The 24,534-nt window shown below is 47.0% G+C and overlaps 1 non-coding gene across 1 annotated transcript; it reads right to left on the bottom strand.

Annotated features, from left to right (window-relative positions):
• Positions 1-207: 207 nt before the first annotated feature.
• trnag-gcc (transfer RNA glycine (anticodon GCC)) lies at positions 208-279 on the bottom strand. Its single transcript has one exon. It is a non-coding gene; the product is annotated as a tRNA-Gly (tRNA).
• Positions 280-24,534: the final 24,255 nt, after the last annotated feature.

The following is a 24,534-nucleotide window of genomic DNA, read 5'->3' as shown; positions in this document are numbered from 1 at the left end:
TGTAAAACACTGATAAGTTGCCCACTTCTAAAGTAGCAAGATACACTGCTTTGCTTCTGCTGGGAATTGAACCTGGGTCTCCTGCGCGGGAAACAACAACTCTGACATTCAGCCACCAGTGAGAGAAGCTGCGCTGTGTTCGTGGCTCTGGGGACAGCTGCCGCTTATGAGGAACAACTAACATGGCCTTAAAAACACGACCTCTGCTGCATTGGCCGGGAATCGGACCCGGGTCCTCCCGCGTGGCAGGCGAGAATTCTACCACTGAACCACCAATGCTCTATTTCTGCAAGAATTCTACGAATTTATGTCGAAAATGCATCTCTTCAACTGGGTAATATCGACCAATGCTAAAGCTGAACAACTGACAGACAAACTGATCAAGTTCCATGGGTATTTGATGAACTGATATGAGCAAAAGTGTCTCTGAGCAAAGGGGAGTGGGGAGGTCAATATCAAAAGTGAGAGGCGTTAACTTCTGTGGCCACCAGCTCCCTTAAGAACCACAGGGCACCTCAGCCTCCTGGACTGCACCAGATTTGTCAGTTCTTGCTGGGAGTCATTACCCTGCTCTTCCAACAAGCCACTGTCCAACTGTGACCTTGTAGCGCTGTCTTGGGGATCTTACATTACTTACCTTGCAGTTTATTCCACTTTCATGCAGGTCAGCATTGACCCTGGACATTTTTCTTCTGGTGTTTTTTAGAGACAACAAACAGGTCAGTTTACTCTCATTGGTTTCTTTAAGCATGACCTTTCTTGCCTGCAGCCTTTTTATTGCCTTCAGGAGTTTTTCACAGGTGCATGAGCCATAATTGCTTGTACTTCGTTGAACAAGCATGGAAAAGCATTGTCTAGAGTGCTTCCACTAGTTCCCTGTAAAACACTGATAAGTTGCCCACTTCTAAAGTAGCAAGATACACTGCTTTGCTTCTGCTGGGAATTGAACCTGGGTCTCCTGCGCGGGAAACAACAACTCTGACATTCAGCCACCAGTGAGAGAAGCTGCGCTGTGTTCGTGGCTCTGGGGACAGCTGCCGCTTATGAGGAACGACTAACATGGCCTTAAAAACACGACCTCTGCTGCATTGGGCCGGGAATCGGACCCGGGTCTCCCGCGTGGCAGGCGAGAATTCTACCACTGAACCACCAATGCTCTATTTCTGCAAGAATTCTACGAATTTATGTCGAAAATGCATCTCTTCAACTGGGTAATATCGACCAATGCTAAAGCTGAACAACTGACAGACAAACTGATCAAGTTCCATGGGTATTTGAATGAACTGATATGAGCAAAAGTGTCTCTGAGCAAAGGGGAGTGGGGGAGGTCAATATCAAAAGTGAGAGGCGTTAACTTCTGTGGCCACCAGCTCCCTTAAGAACCACAGGGCACCTCAGCCTCCTGGACTGCACCAGATTTGTCAGTTCTTGCTGGGAGTCATTACCCTGCTCTTCCAACAAGCCACTGTCCAACTGTGACCTTGTAGCGCTGTCTTGGGGATCTTACATTACTTACCTTGCAGTTTATTCCACTTTCATGCAGGTCAGCATTGACCCTGGACATTTTTCTTCTGGTGTTTTTTAGAGACAACAAACAGGTCAGTTTACTCTCATTGGTTTCTTTAAGCATGACCTTTCTTGGCCTGCAGCCTTTTATTGCCTTCAGGAGTTTTTCACAGGTGCATGAGCCATAATTGCTTGTACTTCGTTGAACAAGCATGGAAAAGCATTGTCTAGAGTGCTTCCACTAGTTCCTGTAAAACACTGATAAGTTGCCCACTTCTAAAGTAGCAAGATACACTGCTTTGCTTCTGCTGGGAATCGGAACCTGGGTCTCCTGCGCGGGAAACAACAACTCTGACATTCAGCCACCAGTGAGAGAAGCTGCGCTGTGCTCGTGGCTCTGGGGACAGCTGCCGCTTATGAGGAACGACTAACATGGCCTTAAAAACACGACCTCTGCTGCATTGGCCGGGAATCGGACCCGGGTCTCCCGCGTGGCAGGCGAGAATTCTACCACTGAACCACCAATGCTCTATTTCTGCAAGAATTCTACGAATTTATGTGGAAAATGCATCTCTTCAACTGGGTAATATCGACCAATGCTAAAGCTGAACAACTGACAGACAAACTGATCAAGTTCCATGGGTATTTGATGAACTGATATGAGCAAAAGTGTCTCTGAGCAAAGGGGAGTGGGGGAGGTCAATATCAAAAGTGAGAGGCGTTAACTTCTGTGGCCACCAGCTCCCTTAAGAACCACAGGGCACCTCAGCCTCCTGGACTGCACCAGATTTGTCAGTTCTTGCTGGGAGTCATTACCCTGCTCTTCCAACAAGCCACTGTCCAACTGTGACCTTGTAGCGCTGTCTTGGGGATCTTACATTACTTACCTTGCAGTTTATTCCACTTTCATGCAGGTCAGCATTGACCCTGGACATTTTTCTTCTGGTGTTTTTTAGAGACAACAAACAGGTCAGTTTACTCTCATTGGTTTCTTTAAGCATGACCTTTCTTGCCTGCAGCCTTTTTATTGCCTTCAGGAGTTTTTCACAGGTGCATGAGCCATAATTGCTTGTACTTCGTTGAACAAGCATGGAAAAGCATTGTCTAGAGTGCTTCCACTAGTTCCCTGTAAAACACTGATAAGTTGCCCACTTCTAAAGTAGCAAGATACACTGCTTTGCTTCTGCTGGGAATTGAACCTGGGTCTCCTGCGCGGGAAACAACAACTCTGACATTCAGCCACCAGTGAGAGAAGCTGCGCTGTGTTCGTGGCTCTGGGGGACAGCTGCCGCTTATGAGGAACGACTAACATGGCCTTAAAAACACGACCTCTGCTGCATTGGCCGGGAATCGGACCCGGGTCTCCCGCGTGGCAGGCGAGAATTCTACCACTGAACCACCAATGCTCTATTTCTGCAAGAATTCTACGAATTTATGTCGAAAATGCATCTCTTCAACTGGGTAATATCGACCAATGCTAAAGCTGAACAACTGACAGACAAACTGATCAAGTTCCATGGGTATTTGATGAACTGATATGAGCAAAAGTGTCTCTGAGCAAAGGGGAGTGGGGGAGGTCAATATCAAAAGTGAGAGGCGTTAACTTCTGTGGCCACCAGCTCCCTTAAGAACCACAGGGCACCTCAGCCTCCTGGACTGCACCAGATTTGTCAGTTCTTGCTGGGAGTCATTACCCTGCTCTTCCAACAAGCCACTGTCCAACTGTGACCTTGTAGCGCTGTCTTGGGGATCTTACATTACTTACCTTGCAGTTTATTCCACTTTCATGCAGGTCAGCATTGACCCTGGACATTTTTCTTCTGGTGTTTTTTTAGAGACAACAAACAGGTCAGTTTACTCTCATTGGTTTCTTTAAGCATGACCTTTCTTGCCTGCAGCCTTTTTATTGCCTTCAGGAGTTTTTCTACAGGTGCATGAGCCATAATTGCTTGTACTTCGTTGAACAAGCATGGAAAAGCATTGTCTAGAGTGGCTTCCACTAGTTCCCTGTAAAACACTGATAAGTTGCCCACTTCTAAAGTAGCAAGATACACTGCTTTGCTTCTGCTGGGAATTGAACCTGGGTCTCCTGCGCGGGAAACAACAACTCTGACATTCAGCCACCAGTGAGAGAAGCTGCGCTGTGTTCGTGGCTCTGGGGACAGCTGCCGCTTATGAGGAACGACTAACATGGCCTTAAAAACACGACCTCTGCTGCATTGGCCGGGAATCGGACCCGGGTCTCCCGCGTGGCAGGCGAGAATTCTACCACATGAACCACCAATGCTCTATTTCTGGCAAGAATTCTACGAATTTTGTGGAAAATGCATCTCTTCAACTGGGTAATATCGACCAATGCTAAAGCTGAACAACTGACAGACAAACTGATCAAGTTCCATGGGTATTTGATGAACTGATATGAGCAAAAGTGTCTCTGAGCAAAGGGGAGTGGGGGAGGTCAATATCAAAAGTGAGAGGCGTTAACTTCTGTGGCCACCAGCTCCCTTAAGAACCACAGGGCACCTCAGCCTCCTGGACTGCACCAGATTTGTCAGTTCTTGCTGGGAGTCATTACCCTGCTCTTCCAACAAGCCACTGTCCAACTGTGACCTTGTAGCGCTGTCTTGGGGATCTTACATTACTTACCTTGCAGTTTATTCCACTTTCATGCAGGTCAGCATTGACCCTGGACATTTTTCTTCTGGTGTTTTTTAGAGACAACAAACAGGTCAGTTTACTCTCATTGGTTTTCTTTAAGCATGACCTTTCTTGCCTGCAGCCTTTTTATTGCCTTCAGGAGTTTTTCACAGGTGCATGAGCCATAATTGCTTGTACTTCGTTGAACAAGCATGGAAAAGCATTGTCTAGAGTGCTTCCACTAGTTCCCTGTAAAACACTGATAAGTTGCCCACTTCTAAAGTAGCAAGATACACTGCTTTGCTTCTGCTGGGAATTGAACCTGGGTCTCCTGCGCGGGAAACAACAACTCTGACATTCAGCCACCAGTGAGAGAAGCTGCGCTGTGTTCGTGGCTCTGGGGAACAGCTGCCGCTTATGAGGAACGACTAACATGGCCTTAAAAACACAACCTCTGCTGCATTGGCCGGGAATCGGACCCGGGTCTCCCGCGTGGCAGGCGAGAATTCTACCACTGAACCACCAATGCTCTATTTTTGCAAGAATTCTACGAATTTATGTCGAAAATGCATCTCTTCAACTGGGTAATATCGACCAATGCTAAAGCTGAACAACTGACAGACAAACTGATCAAGTTCCATGGGTATTTGATGAACTGATATGAGCAAAAGTGTCTCTGAGCAAAGGGGAGTGGGGGAGGTCAATATCAAAAGTGAGAGGCGTTAACTTCTGTGGCCACCAGCTCCCTTAAGAACCACAGGGCACCTCAGCCTCCTGGACTGCACCAGATTTGTCAGTTCTTGCTGGGAGTCATTACCCTGCTCTTCCAACAAGCCACTGTCCAACTGTGACCTTGTAGCGCTGTCTTGGGGATCTTACATTACTTACCTTGCAGTTTATTCCACTTTCATGCAGGTCAGCATTGACCCTGGACATTTTTCTTCTGGTGTTTTTTAGAGACAACAAACAGGTCAGTTTACTCTCATTGGTTTCTTTAAGCATGACCTTTCTTGCCTGCAGCCTTTTTATTGCCTTCAGGAGTTTTTCACAGGTGCATGAGCCATAATTGCTTGTACTTCGTTGAACAAGCATGGAAAAGCATTGTCTAGAGTGCTTCCACTAGTTCCCTGTAAAACACTGATAAGTTGCCCACTTCTAAAGTAGCAAGATACACTGCTTTGCTTCTGCTGGAATTGAACCTGGGTCTCCTGCGCGGGAAACAACAACTCTGACATTCAGCCACCAGTGAGAGAAGCTGCGCTGTGTTCGTGGCTCTGGGGACAGCTGCCGCTTATGAGGAACGACTAACATGGCCTTAAAAACACGACCTCTGCTGCATTGGCCGGGAATCGGACCCGGGTCTCCCGCGTGGCAGGCGAGAATTCTACCACTGAACCACCAATGCTCTATTTCTGCAAGAATTCTACGAATTTATGTGGAAAATGCATCTCTTCAACTGGGTAATATCGACCAATGCTAAAGCTGAACAACTGACAGACAAACTGATCAAGTTCCATGGGTATTTGATGAACTGATATGAGCAAAAGTGTCTCTGAGCAAAGGGGAGTGGGGGAGGTCAATATCAAAAGTGAGAGGCGTTAACTTCTGTGGCCACCAGCTCCCTTAAGAACCACAGGGCACCTCAGCCTCCTGGACTGCACCAGATTTGTCAGTTCTTGCTGGGAGTCATTACCCTGCTCTTCCAACAAGCCACTGTCCAACTGTGACCTTGTAGCGCTGTCTTGGGGATCTTACATTACTTACCTTGCAGTTTATTCCACTTTCATGCAGGTCAGCATTGACCCTGGACATTTTTCTTCTGGTGTTTTTTAGAGACAACAAACAGGTCAGTTTACTCTCATTGGTTTCTTTAAGCATGACCTTTCTTGCCTGCAGCCTTTTTATTGCCTTCAGCGAGTTTTTCACAGGTGCATGAGCCATAATTGCTTGTACTTCGTTGAACAAGCATGGAAAAGCATTGTCTAGAGTGCTTCCACTAGTTCCCTGTAAAACACTGATAAGTTGCCCACTTCTAAAGTAGCAAGATACACTGCTTTGCTTCTGCTGGGAATTGAACCTGGGTCTCCTGCGCGGGAAACAACAACTCTGACATTCAGCCACCAGTGAGAGAAGCTGCGCTGTGTTCGTGGCTCTGGGGACAGCTGCCGCTTATGAGGAACGACTAACATGGCCTTAAAAACACGACCTCTGCTGCATTGGCCGGGAATCGGACCCGGGTCTCCCGCGTGGCAGGCGAGAATTCTACCACTGAACCACCAATGCTCTATTTCTGCAAGAATTCTACGAATTTATGTTTGAAAATGCATCTCTTCAACTGGGTAATATCGACCAATGCTAAAGCTGAACAACTGACAGACAAACTGATCAAGTTCCATGGGTATTTGATGAACTGATATGAGCAAAAGTGTCTCTGAGCAAAGGGGAGTGGGGGAGGTCAATATCAAAAGTGAGAGGCGTTAACTTCTGTGGCCACCAGCTCCCTTAAGAACCACAGGGCACCTCAGCCTCCTGGACTGCACCAGATTTGTCAGTTCTTGCTGGGAGTCATTACCCTGCTCTTCCAACAAGCCACTGTCCAACTGTGACCTTGTAGCGCTGTCTTGGGGATCTTACATTACTTACCTTGCAGTTTATTCCACTTTCATGCAGGTCAGCATTGACCCTGGACATTTTTCTTCTGGTGTTTTTTAGAGACAACAAACAGGTCAGTTTACTCTCATTGGTTTCTTTAAGCATGACCTTTCTTGCCTGCAGCCTTTTTATTGCCTTCAGGAGTTTTTCACAGGTGCATGAGCCATAATTGCTTGTACTTCGTTGAACAAGCATGGAAAAGCATTGTCTAGAGTGCTTCCACTAGTTTCCCTGTAAAACACTGATAAGTTGCCCACTTCTAAAGTAGCAAGATACACTGCTTTGCTTCTGCTGGGAATTGAACCTGGGTCTCCTGCGCGGGAAACAACAACTCTGACATTCAGCCACCAGTGAGAGAAGCTGCGCTGTGTTCGTGGCTCTGGGGACAGCTGCCGCTTATGAGGAACGACTAACATGGCCTTAAAAACACGACCTCTGCTGCATTGGCCGGGAATCGGACCCGGGTCTCCCGCGTGGCAGGCGAGAATTCTACCACTGAACCACCAATGCTCTATTTCTGCAAGAATTCTACGAATTTATGTGGAAAATGCATCTCTTCAACTGGGTAATATCGACCAATGCTAAAGCTGAACAACTGACAGACAAACTGATCAAGTTCCATGGGTATTTGATGAACTGATATGAGCAAAAGTGTCTCTGAGCAAAGGGGAGTGGGGGAGGTCAATATCAAAAGTGAGAGGCGTTAACTTCTGTGGCCACCAGCTCCCTTAAGAACCACAGGGCACCTCAGCCTCCTGGACTGCACCAGATTTGTCAGTTCTTGCTGGGAGTCATTACCCTGCTCTTCCAACAAGCCACTGTCCAACTGTGACCTTGTAGCGCTGTCTTGGGGATCTTACATTACTTACCTTGCAGTTTATTCCACTTTCATGCAGGTCAGCATTGACCCTGGACATTTTTCTTCTGGGTGTTTTTTAGAGACAACAAACAGGTCAGTTTACTCTCATTGGTTTCTTTAAGCATGACCTTTCTTGCCTGCAGCCTTTTTATTGCCTTCAGGAGTTTTTCACATGTGCATGAGCCATAATTGCTTGTACTTCGTTGAACAAGCATGGAAAAGCATTGTCTAGAGTGCTTCCACTAGTTCCCTGTAAAACACTGATAAGTTGCCCACATTCTAAAGTAGCAAGATACACTGCTTTGCTTCTGCTGGGAATCGAACCTGGGTCTCCTGCGCGGGAAACAACAACTCTGACATTCAGCCACCAGTGAGAGAAGCTGCGCTGTGCTCGTGGCTCTGGGGACAGCTGCCGCTTATGAGGAACGACTAACATGGCCTTAAAAACACGACCTCTGCTGCATTGGCCGGGAATCGGACCCGGGTCTCCCGCGTGGCAGGCGAGAATTCTACCACTGAACCACCAATGCTCTATTTCTGCAAGAATTCCTACGAATTTATGTCGAAAATGCATCTCTTCAACTGGGTAAATATCGACCAATGCTAAAGCTGAACAACTGACAGACAAACTGATCAAGTTCCATGGGTATTTGATGAACTGATATGAGCAAAAGTGTCTCTGAGCAAAGGGGAGTGGGGGAGGTCAATATCAAAAGTGAGAGGCGTTAACTTCTGTGGCCACCAGCTCCCTTAAGAACCACAGGGCACCTCAGCCTCCTGGACTGCACCAGATTTGTCAGTTCTTGCTGGGAGTCATTACCCTGCTCTTACAACAAGCCACTGTCCAACTGTGACCTTGTAGCGCTGTCTTGGGGATCTTACATTACTTACCTTGCAGTTTATTCCACTTTCATGCAGGTCAGCATTGACCCTGGACATTTTTCTTCTGGTGTTTTTTAGAGACAACAAACAGGTCAGTTTACTCTCATTGGTTTCTTTAAGCATGACCTTTCTTGCCTGCAGCCTTTTTATTGCCTTCAGGAGTTTTTCACAGGTGCATGAGCCATAATTGCTTGTACTTCGTTGAACAAGCATGGAAAAGCATTGTCTAGAGTGCTTCCACTAGTTCCCTGTAAAACACTGATAAGTTGCCCACTTCTAAAGTAGCAAGATACACTGCTTTGCTTCTGCTGGGAATCGAACCTGGGTCTCCTGCGCGGGAAACAACAACTCTGACATTCAGCCACCAGTGAGAGAAGCTGCGCTGTGTTCGTGGCTCTGGGGACAGCTGCCGCTTATGAGGAACGACTAACATGGCCTTAAAAAACACGACCTCTGCTGCATTGGCCGGGAATCGGACCCGGGTCTCCCGCGTGGCAGGCGAGAATTCTACCACTGAACCACCAATGCTCTATTTCTGCAAGAATTCTACGAATTTATGTCGAAAATGCATCTCTTCAACTGGGCAATATCGACCAATGCTAAAGCTGAACAACTGACAGACAAACTGATCAAGTTCCATGGGTATTTGATGAACTGATATGAGCAAAAGTGTCTCTGAGCAAAGGGGAGTGGGGGAGGTCAATATCAAAAGTGAGAGGCGTTAACTTCTGTGGCCACCAGCTCCCTTAAGAACCACAGGGCACCTCAGCCTCCTGGACTGCACCAGATTTGTCAGTTCTTGCTGGGAGTCATTACCCTGCTCTTCCAACAAGCCACTGTCCAACTGTGACCTTGTAGCGCTGTCTTGGGGATCTTACATTACTTACCTTGCAGTTTATTCCACTTTCATGCAGGTCAGCATTGACCCTGGACATTTTTCTTCTGGTGTTTTTTAGAGACAACAAACAGGTCAGTTTACTCTCATTGGTTTCTTTAAGCATGACCTTTCTTGCCTGCAGCCTTTTTATTGCCTTCAGGAGTTTTTCACAGGTGCATGAGCCATAATTGCTTGTACTTCGTTGAACAAGCATGGAAAAGCATTGTCTAGAGTGCTTCCACTAGTTCCCTGTAAAACACTGATAAGTTGCCCACTTCTAAAGTAGCAAGATACACTGCTTTGCTTCTGCTGGGAATTGAACCTGGGTCTCCTGCACGGGAAACAACAACTCTGACATTCAGCCACCAGTGAGAGAAGCTGCGCTGTGTTCGTGGCTCTGGGGACAGCTGCCGCTTATGAGGAACGACTAACATGGCCTTAAAAACACGACCTCTGCTGCATTGGCCGGGAATCGGACCCCGGGTCTCCCGCGTGGCAGGCGAGAATTCTACCACTGAACCACCAATGCTCTATTTCTGCAAGAATTCTACGAATTTATGTCGAAAATGCATCTCTTCAACTGGGTAATATCCACCAATGCTAAAGCTGAACAACTGACAGACAAACTGATCAAGTTCCATGGGTATTTGATGAACTGATATGAGCAAAAGTGTCTCTGAGCAAAGGGGAGTGGGGGAGGTCAATATCAAAAGTGAGAGGCGTTAACTTCTGTGGCCACCAGCTCCCTTAAGAACCACAGGGCACCTCAGCCTCCTGGACTGCACCAGATTTGTCAGTTCTTGCTGGGAGTCATTACCCTGCTCTTCCAACAAGCCACTGTCCAACTGTGACCTTGTAGCGCTGTCTTGGGGATCTTACATTACTTACCTTGCAGTTTATTCCACTTTCATGCAGGTCAGCATTGACCCTGGACATTTTTCTTCTGGTGTTTTTTAAGAGACAACAAACAGGTCAGTTTACTCTCATTGGTTTCTTTAAGCATGACCTTTCTTGCCTGCAGCCTTTTTATTGCCTTCAGGAGTTTTTCACAGGTGCATGAGCCATAATTGCTTGTACTTCGTTGAACAAGCATGGAAAAGCATTGTCTAGAGTGCTTCCACTAGTTCCCTGTAAAACACTGATAAGTTGCCCACTTCTAAAGTAGCAAGATACACTGCTTTGCTTCTGCTGGGAATCGAACCTGGGTCTCCTGCGCGGGAAACACAACTCTGACATTCAACCACCAGTGAGTGAAGCTGCGCTGTGCTCGTGGCTCTGGGGACAGCTGCCGCTTATGAAGAACGACTAACATGGCCTTAAAAACACGACCTCTGCTGCATTGGCCGGGAATCGGACCCGGGTCTCCCGCGTGGCAGGCGAGAATTCTACCACTGAACCACCAATGCTCTATTTCTGCAAGAATTCTACGAATTTATGTGGAAAATGCATCTCTTCAACTGGGTAATATCGACCAATGCTAAAGCTGAACAACTGACAGACAAACTGATCAAGTTCCATGGGTATTTGATGAACTGATATGAGCAAAAGTGTCTCTGAGCAAAGGGGAGTGGGGGAGGTCAATATCAAAAGTGAGAGGCGTTAACTTCTGTGGCCACCAGCTCCCTTAAGAACCACAGGGCACCTCAGCCTCCTGGACTGCACCAGATTTGTCAGTTCTTGCTGGGAGTCATTACCCTGCTCTTCCAACAAGCCACTGTCCAACTGTGACCTTGTAGCGCTGTCTTGGGGATCTTACATTACTTACCTTGCAGTTTATTCCACTTTCATGCAGGTCAGCATTGACCCTGGACATTTTTCTTCTGGTGTTTTTTAGAGACAACAAACAGGTCAGTTTACTCTCATTGGTTTCTTTAAGCATGACCTTTCTTGCCTGCAGCCTTTTTATTGCCTTCAGGAGTTTTTCACAGGTGCATGAGCCATAATTGCTTGTACTTCGTTGAACAAGCATGGCAAAAGCATTGTCTAGAGTGCTTCCACTAGTTCCCTGTAAAACACTGATAAGTTGCCCACTTCTAAAGTAGCAAGATACACTGCTTTGCTTCTGCTGGGAATTGAACCTTTCCAACAAGCCACTGTCCAACTGTGACCTTGTAGCGCTGTCTTGGGGATCTTACATTACTTACCTTGCAGTTTATTCCACTTTCATGCAGGTCAGCATTGACCCTGGACATTTTTCTTCTGGTGTTTTTTAGAGACAACAAACAGGTCAGTTTACTCTCATTGGTTTCTTTAAGCATGACCTTTCTTGCCTGCAGCCTTTTTATTGCCTTCAGGAGTTTTTCACAGGTGCATGAGCCATAATTGCTTGTACTTCGTTGAACAAGCATGGAAAAGCATTGTCTAGAGTGCTTCCACTAGTTCCCTGTAAAACACTGATAAGTTGCCCACTTCTAAAGTAGCAAGATACACTGCTTTGCTTCTGCTGGGAATTGAACCTGGGTCTCCTGCGCGGGAAACAACAACTCTGACATTCAGCCACCAGTGAGAGAAGCTGCGCTGTGTTCGTGGCTCTGGGGACAGCTGCCGCTTATGAGGAACGACTAACATGGCCTTAAAAACACGACCTCTGCTGCATTGGCCGGGAATCGGACCCGGGTCTCCCGCGTGGCAGGCGAGAATTCTACCACTGAACCACCAATGCTCTATTTTTGCAAGAATTCTACGAATTTATGTCGAAAATGCATCTCTTCAACTGGGTAATATCGACCAATGCTAAAGCTGAACAACTGACAGACAAACTGATCAAGTTCCATGGGTATTTGATGAACTGATATGAGCAAAAGTGTCTCTGAGCAAAGGGGAGTGGGGGAGGTCAATATCAAAAGTGAGAGGCGTTAACTTCTGTGGCCACCAGCTCCCTTAAGAACCACAGGGCACCTCAGCCTCCTGGACTGCACCAGATTTGTCAGTTCTTGCTGGGAGTCATTACCCTGCTCTTCCAACAAGCCACTGTCCAACTGTGACCTTGTAGCGCTGTCTTGGGGATCTTACATTACTTACCTTGCAGTTTATTCCACTTTCATGCAGGTCAGCATTGACCCTGGACATTTTTCTTCTGGTGTTTTTTAGAGACAACAAACAGGTCAGTTTACTCTCATTGGTTTCTTTAAGCATGACCTTTCTTGCCTGCAGCCTTTTTATTGCCTTCAGGAGTTTTTCACAGGTGCATGAGCCATAATTGCTTGTACTTCGTTGAACAAGCATGGAAAAGCATTGTCTAGAGTGCTTCCACTAGTTCCCTGTAAAACACTGATAAGTTGCCCACTTCTAAAGTAGCAAGATACACTGCTTTGCTTCTGCTGGGAATTGAACCTGGGTCTCCTGCGCGGGAAACAACAACTCTGACATTCAGCCACCAGTGAGAGAAGCTGCGCTGTGTTCGTGGCTCTGGGGACAGCTGCCGCTTATGAGGAACGACTAACATGGCCTTAAAAACACGACCTCTGCTGCATTGGCCGGGAATCGGACCCGGGTCTCCCGCGTGGCAGGCGAGAATTCTACCACTGAACCACCAATGCTCTATTTCTGCAAGAATTCTACGAATTTATGTGGAAAATGCATCTCTTCAACTGGGTAATATCGACCAATGCTAAAGCTGAACAACTGACAGACAAACTGATCAAGTTCCATGGGTATTTGATGAACTGATATGAGCAAAAGTGTCTCTGAGCAAAGGGGAGTGGGGGAGGTCAATATCAAAAGTGAGAGGCGTTAACTTCTGTGGCCACCAGCTCCCTTAAGAACCACAGGGCACCTCAGCCTCCTGGACTGCACCAGATTTGTCAGTTCTTGCTGGGAGTCATTACCCTGCTCTTCCAACAAGCCACTGTCCAACTGTGACCTTGTAGCGCTGTCTTGGGGATCTTACATTACTTACCTTGCAGTTTATTCCACTTTCATGCAGGTCAGCATTGACCCTGGACATTTTTCTTCTGGTGTTTTTTAGAGACAACAAACAGGTCAGTTTACTCTCATTGGTTTCTTTAAGCATGACCTTTCTTGCCTGCAGCCTTTTTATTGCCTTCAGGAGTTTTTCACAGGTGCATGAGCCATAATTGCTTGTACTTCGTTGAACAAGCATGGAAAAGCATTGTCTAGAGTGCTTCCACTAGTTCCCTGTAAAACACTGATAAGTTGCCCACTTCTAAAGTAGCAAGATACACTGCTTTGCTTCTGCTGGGAATTGAACCTGGGTCTCCTGCGCGGGAAACAACAACTCTGACATTCAGCCACCAGTGAGAGAAGCTGCGCTGTGTTCGTGGCTCTGGGGACAGCTGCCGCTTATGAGGAACGACTAACATGGCCTTAAAAACACGACCTCTGCTGCATTGGCCGGGAATCGGACCCGGGTCTCCCGCGTGGCAGGCGAGAATTCTACCACTGAACCACCAATGCTCTATTTCTGCAAGAATTCTACGAATTTATGTTGAAAATGCATCTCTTCAACTGGGTAATATCGACCAATGCTAAAGCTGAACAACTGACAGACAAACTGATCAAGTTCCATGGGTATTTGATGAACTGATATGAGCAAAAGTGTCTCTGAGCAAAGGGGAGTGGGGGAGGTCAATATCAAAAGTGAGAGGCGTTAACTTCTGTGGCCACCAGCTCCCTTAAGAACCACAGGGCACCTCAGCCTCCTGGACTGCACCAGATTTGTCAGTTCTTGCTGGGAGTCATTACCCTGCTCTTCCAACAAGCCACTGTCCAACTGTGACCTTGTAGCGCTGTCTTGGGGATCTTACATTACTTACCTTGCAGTTTATTCCACTTTCATGCAGGTCAGCATTGACCCTGGACATTTTTCTTCTGGTGTTTTTTAGAGACAACAAACAGGTCAGTTTACTCTCATTGGTTTCTTTAAGCATGACCTTTCTTGCCTGCAGCCTTTTTATTGCCTTCAGGAGTTTTTCACAGGTGCATGAGCCATAATTGCTTGTACTTCGTTGAACAAGCATGGAAAAGCATTGTCTAGAGTGCTTCCACTAGTTCCCTGTAAAACACTGATAAGTTGCCCACTTCTAAAGTAGCAAGATACACTGCTTTGCTTCTGCTGGGAATTGAACCTGGGTCTCCTGCGCGGGAAACAACAACTCTGACATTCAGCCACCAGTGAGAGAAGCTGCGCTGTGTTCGTGGCTCTGGGGACAGCTGCCGCTTATGAGGAACGACTAACATGGCCTTAAAAACACGACCTCTGCTGCATTGGCCGGGAATCGGACCCGGGTCTCCCGCGTGGCAGGCGAGAATTCTACCACTGAACCACCAATGCTCTATTTCTGCAAGAATCTACGAATTTATGTGGAAAATGCATCTCTTCAACTGGGTAATATCGACCAATGCTAAAGCTGAACAACTGACAGACAAACTGATCAAGTTCCATGGGTATTTGATGAACTGATATGAGCAAAAGTGTCTCTGAGCAAAGGGGAGTGGGGGAGGTCAATATCAAAAGTGAGAGGCGTTAACTTCTGTGGCCACCAGCTCCCTTAAGAACCACAGGGCACCTCAGCCTCCTGGACTGCACCAGATTTGTCAGTTCTTGCTGGGAGTCATTACCCTGCTCTTCCAACAAGCCACTGTCCAACTGTGACCTTGTAGCGCTGTCTTGGGGATCTTACATTACTTACCTTGCAGTTTATTCCACTTTCATGCAGGTCAGCATTGACCCTGGACATTTTTCTTCTGGTGTTTTTTAGAGACAACAAACAGGTCAGTTTACTCTCATTGGTTTCTTTAAGCATGACCTTTCTTGCCTGCAGCCTTTTTATTGCCTTCAGGAGTTTTTCACAGGTGCATGAGCCATAATTGCTTGTACTTCGTTGAACAAGCATGGAAAAGCATTGTCTAGAGTGCTTCCACTAGTTCCCTGTAAAACACTGATAAGTTGCCCACTTCTAAAGTAGCAAGATACACTGCTTTGCTTCTGCTGGGAATCGAACCTGGGTCTCCTGCGCGGGAAACAACAACTCTGACATTCAGCCACCAGTGAGAGAAGCTGCGCTGTGCTCGTGGCTCTGGGGACAGCTGCCGCTTATGAGGAACGACTAACATGGCCTTAAAAACACGACCTCTGCTGCATTGGCCGGGAATCGGACCCGGGTCTCCCGCGTGGCAGGCGAGAATTCTACCACTGAACCACCAATGCTCTATTTCTGCAAGAATTCTACGAATTTATGTTGAAAATGCATCTCTTCAACTGGGTAATATCGACCAATGCTAAAGCTGAACAACTGACAGACAAACTGATCAAGTTCCATGGGTATTTGATGAACTGATATGAGCAAAAGTGTCTCTGAGCAAAGGGGAGTGGGGGAGGTCAATATCAAAAGTGAGAGGCGTTAACTTCTGTGGCCACCAGCTCCCTTAAGAACCACAGGGCACCTCAGCCTCCTGGACTGCACCAGATTTGTCAGTTCTTGCTGGGAGTCATTACCCTGCTCTTCCAACAAGCCACTGTCCAACTGTGACCTTGTAGCGCTGTCTTGGGGATCTTACATTACTTACCTTGCAGTTTATTCCACTTTCATGCAGGTCAGCATTGACCCTGGACATTTTTCCTTCTGGTGTTTTTTAGAGACAACAAACAGGTCAGTTTACTCTCATTGGTTTCTTTAAGCATGACCTTTCTTGCCTGCAGCCTTTTTATTGCCTTCAGGAGTTTTTCACAGGTGCATGAGCCATAATTGCTTGTACTTCGTTGAACAAGCATGGAAAAGCATTGTCTAGAGTGCTTCCACTAGTTCCCTGTAAAACACTGATAAGTTGCCCACTTCTAAAGTAGCAAGATACACTGCTTTGCTTCTGCTGGGAATTGAACCTGGGTCTCCTGCGCGGGAAACAACAACTCTGACATTCAGCCACCAGTGAGAGAAGCTGCGCTGTGTTCGTGGCTCTGGGGACAGCTGCCGCTTATGAGGAACGACTAACATGGCCTTAAAAACACGACCTCTGCTGCATTGGCCGGGAATCGGACCCGGGTCTCCCGCGTGGCAGGCGAGAATTCTACCACTGAACCACCAATGCTCTATTTCTGCAAGAATTCTACGAATTTATGTGGAAAATGCATCTCTTCAACTGGGTAATATCGACCAATGCTAAAGCTGAACAACTGACAGACAAACTGATCAAGTTCCATGGGTATTTGATGAACTGATATGAGCAAAAGTGTCTCTGAGCAAAGGGGAGTGGGGGAGGTCAATATCAAAAGTGAGAGGCGTTAACTTCTGTGGCCACCAGCTCCCTTAAGAACCACAGGGCACCTCAGCCTCCTGGACTGCACCAGATTTGTCAGTTCTTGCTGGGAGTCATTACCCTGCTCTTCCAACAAGCCACTGTCCAACTGTGACCTTGTAGCGCTGTCTTGGGGATCTTACATTACTTACCTTGCAGTTTATTCCACTTTCATGCAGGTCAGCATTGACCCTGGACATTTTTCTTCTGGTGTTTTTTAGAGACAACAAACAGGTCAGTTTACTCTCATTGGTTTCTTTAAGCATGACCTTTCTTGCCTGCAGCCTTTTTATTGCCTTCAGGAGTTTTTCACAGGTGCATGAGCCATAATTGCTTGTACTTCGTTGAACAAGCATGGAAAAGCATTGTCTAGAGTGCTTCCACTAGTTCCCTGTAAAACACTGATAAGTTGCCCACTTCTAAAGTAGCAAGATACACTGCTTTGCTTCTGCTGGGAATCGAACCTGGGTCTCCTGCGCGGGAAACAACAACTCTGACATTCAGGCCACCAGTGAGAGAAGCTGCGCTGTGTTCGTGGCTCTGGGGACAGCTGCCGCTTATGAGGAACGACTAACATGGCCTTAAAAACACGACCTCTGCTGCATTGGCCGGGAATCGGACCCGGGTCTCCCGCGTGGCAGGCGAGAATTCTACCACTGAACCACCAATGCTCTGTTTCTGCAAGAATTCTACGAATTTATGTCGAAAATGCATCTCTTCAACTGGGTAATATCGACCAATGCTAAAGCTGAACAACTGACAGACAAACTGATCAAGTTCCATGGGTATTTGATGAACTGATATGAGCAAAAGTGTCTCTGAGCAAAGGGGAGTGGGGGAGGTCAATATCAAAAGTGAGAGGCGTTAACTTCTGTGGCCACCAGCTCCCTTAAGAACCACAGGGCACCTCAGCCTCCTGGACTGCACCAGATTTGTCAGTTCTTGCTGGGAGTCATTACCCTGCTCTTCCAACAAGCCACTGTCCAACTGTGACCTTGTAGCGCTGTCTTGGGGATCTTACATTACTTACCTTGCAGTTTATTCCACTTTCATGCAGGTCAGCATTGACCCTGGACATTTTTCTTCTGGTGTTTTTTAGAGACAACAAACAGGTCAGTTTACTCTCATTGGTTTCTTTAAGCATGACCTTTCTTGCCTGCAGCCTTTTTATTGCCTTCAGGAGTTTTTCACAGGTGCATGAGCCATAATTGCTTGTACTTCGTTGAACAAGCATGAAAAAGCATTGTCTAGAGTGCTTCCACTAGTTCCCTGTAAAACACTGATAAGTTGCCTACTTCTAAAGTAGCAAGATACACTGCTTTGCTTCTGCTGGGAATTGAACCTGGGTCTCCTGCGCGGGAAACAACAACTCTGACATTCAGCCACCAGTGAGAGAAGCTGCGCTGTGTTCGTGGCTCTGGGGACAGCTGCCGCTTATGAGGAACGACTAACATGGCCTTAAAAACACGACCTCTGCTGCATTGGCCGGGAATCGGACCCGGGTCTCCCGCGTGGCAGGCGAGAATTCTACCACTGAACCACCAATGCTCTATTTCTGCAAGAATTCTACGAATTTATGTCGAAAATGCATCTCTTCAACTGGGTAATATCGACCAATGCTAAAGCTGAACAACTGACAGACAAACTGATCAAGTTCCATGGGTATTTGATGAACTGATATGAGCAAAAGTGTCTCTGAGCAAAGGGGAGTGGGGGAGGTCAATATCAAAAGTGAGAGGCGTTAACTTCTGTGGCCACCAGCTCCCTTAAGAACCACAGGGCACCTCAGCCTCCTGGACTGCACCAGATTTGTCAGTTCTTGCTGGGAGTCATTACCCTGCTCTTCCAACAAGCCACTGTCCAACTGTGACCTTGTAGCGCTGTCTTGGGGATCTTACATTACTTACCTTGCAGTTTATTCCACTTTCATGCAGGTCAGCATTGACCCTGGACATTTTTCTTCTGGTGTTTTTTAGAGACAACAAACAGGTCAGTTTACTCTCATTGGTTTCTTTAAGCATGACCTTTCTTGCCTGCAGCCTTTTTATTGCCTTCAGGAGTTTTTCACAGGTGCATGAGCCATAATTGCTTGTACTTCGTTGAACAAGCATGGAAAAGCATTGTCTAGAGTGCTTCCACTAGTTCCCTGTAAAACACTGATAAGTTGCCCACTTCTAAAGTAGCAAGATACACTGCTTTGCTTCTGCTGGGAATCGAACCTGGGTCTCCTGCGCGGGAAACAACAACTCTGACATTCAGCCACCAGTGAGAGAAGCTGCGCTGTGCTCGTGGCTCTGGGGACAGCTGCCGCTTATGAGGAACGACTAACATGGCCTTAAAAACACGACCTCTGCTGCATTGGCCGGGAATCGGACCCGGGTCTCCCGCGTGGCAGGCGAGAATTCTACCACTGAACCACCAATGCTCTATTTCTGCAAGAATTCTACGAATTTATGTCGAAAATGCATCTCTTCAACTGGGTAATATCGACCAATGCTAAAGCTGAACAACTGACAGACAAACTGATCAAGTTCCATGGGTATTTGATGAACTGATATGCGCAAAAGTGTCTCTGAGCAAAGGGGAGTGGGGGAGGTCAATATCAAAAGTGAGAGGCGTTAACTTCTGTGGCCACCAGCTCCCTTAAGAACCACAGGGCACCTCAGCCTCCTGGACTGCACCAGATTTGTCAGTTCTTGCTGGGAGTCATTACCCTGCTCTTACAACAAGCCACTGTCCAACTGTGACCTTGTAAGCGCTGTCTTGGGGATCTTACATTACTTACCTTGCAGTTTATTCCACTTTCATGCAGGTCAGCATTGACCCTGGACATTTTTCTTCTGGTGTTTTTTAGAGACAACAAACAGGTCAGTTTACTCTCATTGGTTTCTTTAAGCATGACCTTTCTTGCCTGCAGCCTTTTTATTGCCTTCAGGAGTTTTTCACAGGTGCATGAGCCATAATTGCTTGTACTTCGTTGAACAAGCATGGAAAAGCATTGTCTAGAGTGCTTCCACTAGTTCCCTGTAAAACACTGATAAGTTGCCCACTTCTAAAGTAGCAAGATACACTGCTTTGCTTCTGCTGGGAATCGAACCTGGGTCTCCTGCGCGGGAAACAACAACTCTGACATTCAGCCACCAGTGAGAGAAGCTGCGCTGTGCTCGTGGCTCTGGGGACAGCTGCCGCTTATGAGGAACGACTAACATGGCCTTAAAAACACGACCTCTGCTGCATTGGCCGGGAATCGGACCCGGGTCTCCCGCGTGGCAGGCGAGAATTCTACCACTGAACCACCAATGCTCTATTTCTGCAAGAATTCTACGAATTTATGTGGAAAATGCATCTCTTCAACTGGGTAATATCGACCAATGCTAAAGCTGAACAACTGACAGACAAACTGATCAAGTTCCATGGGTATTTGATGAACTGATATGAGCAAAAGTGTCTCTGAGCAAAGGGGAGTGGGGGAGGTCAATATCAAAAGTGAGAGGCGTTAACTTCTGTGGCCACCAGCTCCCTTAAGAACCACAGGGCACCTCAGCCTCCTGGACTGCACCAGATTTGTCAGTTCTTGCTGGGAGTCATTACCCTGCTCTTCCAACAAGCCACTGTCCAACTGTGACCTTGTAGCGCTGTCTTGGGGATCTTACATTACTTACCTTGCAGTTTATTCCACTTTCATGCAGGTCAGCATTGACCCTGGACATTTTTCTTCTGGTGTTTTTTAGAGACAACAAACAGGTCAGTTTACTCTCATTGGTTTCTTTAAGCATGACCTTTCTTGCCTGCAGCCTTTTTATTGCCTTCAGGAGTTTTTCACAGGTGCATGAGCCATAATTGCTTGTACTTCGTTGAACAAGCATGGAAAAGCATTGTCTAGAGTGCTTCCACTAGTTCCCTGTAAAACACTGATAAGTTGCCCACTTCTAAAGTAGCAAGATACACTGCTTTGCTTCTGCTGGGAATTGAACCTGGGTCTCCTGCGCGGGAAACAACAACTCTGACATTCAGCCACCAGTGAGAGAAGCTGCGCTGTGTTCGTGGCTCTGGGGACAGCTGCCGCTTATGAGGAACGACTAACATGGCCTTAAAAACACGACCTCTGCTGCATTGGCCGGGAATCGGACCCGGGTCTCCCGCGTGGCAGGCGAGAATTCTACCACTGAACCACCAATGCTCTGTTTCTGCAAGAATTCTACGAATTTATGTCGAAAATGCATCTCTTCAACTGGGTAATATCGACCAATGCTAAAGCTGAACAACTGACAGACAAACTGATCAAGTTCCATGGGTATTTGATGAACTGATATGAGCAAAAGTGTCTCTGAGCAAAGGGGAGTGGGGGAGGTCAATATCAAAAGTGAGAGGCGTTAACTTCTGTGGCCACCAGCTCCCTTAAGAACCACAGGGCACCTCAGCCTCCTGGACTGCACCAGATTTGTCAGTTCTTGCTGGGAGTCATTACCCTGCTCTTCCAACAAGCCACTGTCCAACTGTGACCTTGTAGCGCTGTCTTGGGGATCTTACATTACTTACCTTGCAGTTTATTCCACTTTCATGCAGGTCAGCATTGACCCTGGACATTTTTCTTCTGGTGTTTTTTAGAGACAACAAACAGGTCAGTTTACTCTCATTGGTTTCTTTAAGCATGACCTTGCTCTTCCAACAAGCCACTGTCCAACTGTGACCTTGTAGCGCTGTCTTGGGGATCTTACATTACTTACCTTGCAGTTTATTCCACTTTCATGCAGGTCAGCATTGACCCTGGACATTTTTCTTCTGGTGTTTTTTAGAGACAACAAACAGGTCAGTTTACTCTCATTGGTTTCTTTAAGCATGACCTTTCTTGCCTGCAGCCTTTTTATTGCCTTCAGGAGTTTTTCACAGGTGCATGAGCCATAATTGCTTGTACTTCGTTGAACAAGCATGAAAAAGCATTGTCTAGAGTGCTTCCACTAGTTCCCTGTAAAACACTGATAAGTTGCCTACTTCTAAAGTAGCAAGATACACTGCTTTGCTTCTGCTGGGAATTGAACCTGGGTCTCCTGCGCGGGAAACAACAACTCTGACATTCAGCCACCAGTGAGAGAAGCTGCGCTGTGTTCGTGGCTCTGGGGACAGCTGCCGCTTATGAGGAACGACTAACATGGCCTTAAAAACACGACCTCTGCTGCATTGGCCGGGAATCGGACCCGGGTCTCCCGCGTGGCAGGCGAGAATTCTACCACTGAACCACCAATGCTCTATTTCTGCAAGAATTCTACGAATTTATGTCGAAAATGCATCTCTTCAACTGGGTAATATCGACCAATGCTAAAGCTGAACAACTGACAGACAAACTGATCAAGTTCCATGGGTATTTGATGAACTGATATGAGCAAAAGTGTCTCTGAGCAAAGGGGAGTGGGGGAGGTCAATATCAAAAGTGAGAGGCGTTAACTTCTGTGGCCACCAGCTCCCTTAAGAACCACAGGGCACCTCAGCCTCCTGGACTGCACCAGATTTGTCAGTTCTTGCTGGGAGTCATTACCCTGCTCTTCCAACAAGCCACTGTCCAACTGTGACCTTGTAGCGCTGTCTTGGGGATCTTACATTACTTACCTTGCAGTTTATTCCACTTTCATGCAGGTCAGCATTGACCCTGGACATTTTTCTTCTGGTGTTTTTTAGAGACAACAAACAGGTCAGTTTACTCTCATTGGTTTCTTTAAGCATGACCTTTCTTGCCTGCAGCCTTTTTATTGCCTTCAGGAGTTTTTCACAGGTGCATGAGCCATAATTGCTTGTACTTCGTTGAACAAGCATGGAAAAGCATTGTCTAGAGTGCTTCCACTAGTTCCCTGTAAAACACTGATAAGTTGCCCACTTCTAAAGTAGCAAGATACACTGCTTTGCTTCTGCTGGGAATCGAACCTGGGTCTCCTGCGCGGGAAACAACAACTCTGACATTCAGCCACCAGTGAGAGAAGCTGCGCTGTGCTCGTGGCTCTGGGGACAGCTGCCGCTTATGAGGAACGACTAACATGGCCTTAAAAACACGACCTCTGCTGCATTGGCCGGGAATCGGACCCGGGTCTCCCGCGTGGCAGGCGAGAATTCTACCACTGAACCACCAATGCTCTATTTCTGCAAGAATTCTACGAATTTATGTCGAAAATGCATCTCTTCAACTGGGTAATATCGACCAATGCTAAAGCTGAACAACTGACAGACAAACTGATCAAGTTCCATGGGTATTTGATGAACTGATATGCGCAAAAGTGTCTCTGAGCAAAGGGGAGTGGGGGAGGTCAATATCAAAAGTGAGAGGCGTTAACTTCTGTGGCCACCAGCTCCCTTAAGAACCACAGGGCACCTCAGCCTCCTGGACTGCACCAGATTTGTCAGTTCTTGCTGGGAGTCATTACCCTGCTCTTACAACAAGCCACTGTCCAACTGTGACCTTGTAGCGCTGTCTTGGGGATCTTACATTACTTACCTTGCAGTTTATTCCACTTTCATGCAGGTCAGCATTGACCCTGGACATTTTTCTTCTGGTGTTTTTTAGAGACAACAAACAGGTCAGTTTACTCTCATTGGTTTCTTTAAGCATGACCTTTCTTGCCTGCAGCCTTTTTATTGCCTTCAGGAGTTTTTCACAGGTGCATGAGCCATAATTGCTTGTACTTCGTTGAACAAGCATGGAAAAGCATTGTCTAGAGTGCTTCCACTAGTTCCCTGTAAAACACTGATAAGTTGCCCACTTCTAAAGTAGCAAGATACACTGCTTTGCTTCTGCTGGGAATCGAACCTGGGTCTCCTGCGCGGGAAACAACAACTCTGACATTCAGCCACCAGTGAGAGAAGCTGCGCTGTGCTCGTGGCTCTGGGGACAGCTGCCGCTTATGAGGAACGACTAACATGGCCTTAAAAACACGACCTCTGCTGCATTGGCCGGGAATCGGACCCGGGTCTCCCGCGTGGCAGGCGAGAATTCTACCACTGAACCACCAATGCTCTATTTCTGCAAGAATTCTACGAATTTATGTGGAAAATGCATCTCTTCAACTGGGTAATATCGACCAATGCTAAAGCTGAACAACTGACAGACAAACTGATCAAGTTCCATGGGTATTTGATGAACTGATATGAGCAAAAGTGTCTCTGAGCAAAGGGGAGTGGGGGAGGTCAATATCAAAAGTGAGAGGCGTTAACTTCTGTGGCCACCAGCTCCCTTAAGAACCACAGGGCACCTCAGCCTCCTGGACTGCACCAGATTTGTCAGTTCTTGCTGGGAGTCATTACCCTGCTCTTCCAACAAGCCACTGTCCAACTGTGACCTTGTAGCGCTGTCTTGGGGATCTTACATTACTTACCTTGCAGTTTATTCCACTTTCATGCAGGTCAGCATTGACCCTGGACATTTTTCTTCTGGTGTTTTTTAGAGACAACAAACAGGTCAGTTTACTCTCATTGGTTTCTTTAAGCATGACCTTTCTTGCCTGCAGCCTTTTTATTGCCTTCAGGAGTTTTTCACAGGTGCATGAGCCATAATTGCTTGTACTTCGTTGAACAAGCATGGAAAAGCATTGTCTAGAGTGCTTCCACTAGTTCCCTGTAAAACACTGATAAGTTGCCCACTTCTAAAGTAGCAAGATACACTGCTTTGCTTCTGCTGGGAATTGAACCTGGGTCTCCTGCGCGGGAAACAACAACTCTGACATTCAGCCACCAGTGAGAGAAGCTGCGCTGTGTTCGTGGCTCTGGGGACAGCTGCCGCTTATGAGGAACGACTAACATGGCCTTAAAAACACGACCTCTGCTGCATTGGCCGGGAATCGGACCCGGGTCTCCCGCGTGGCAGGCGAGAATTCTACCACTGAAC

This window comes from Carassius gibelio, chromosome B19 (genome assembly GCF_023724105.1).
Source record: "Carassius gibelio isolate Cgi1373 ecotype wild population from Czech Republic chromosome B19, carGib1.2-hapl.c, whole genome shotgun sequence".
Taxonomy (NCBI): domain Eukaryota; kingdom Metazoa; phylum Chordata; class Actinopteri; order Cypriniformes; family Cyprinidae; genus Carassius; species Carassius gibelio.
This window is presented reverse-complemented; position numbering and strand designations above follow the sequence as displayed.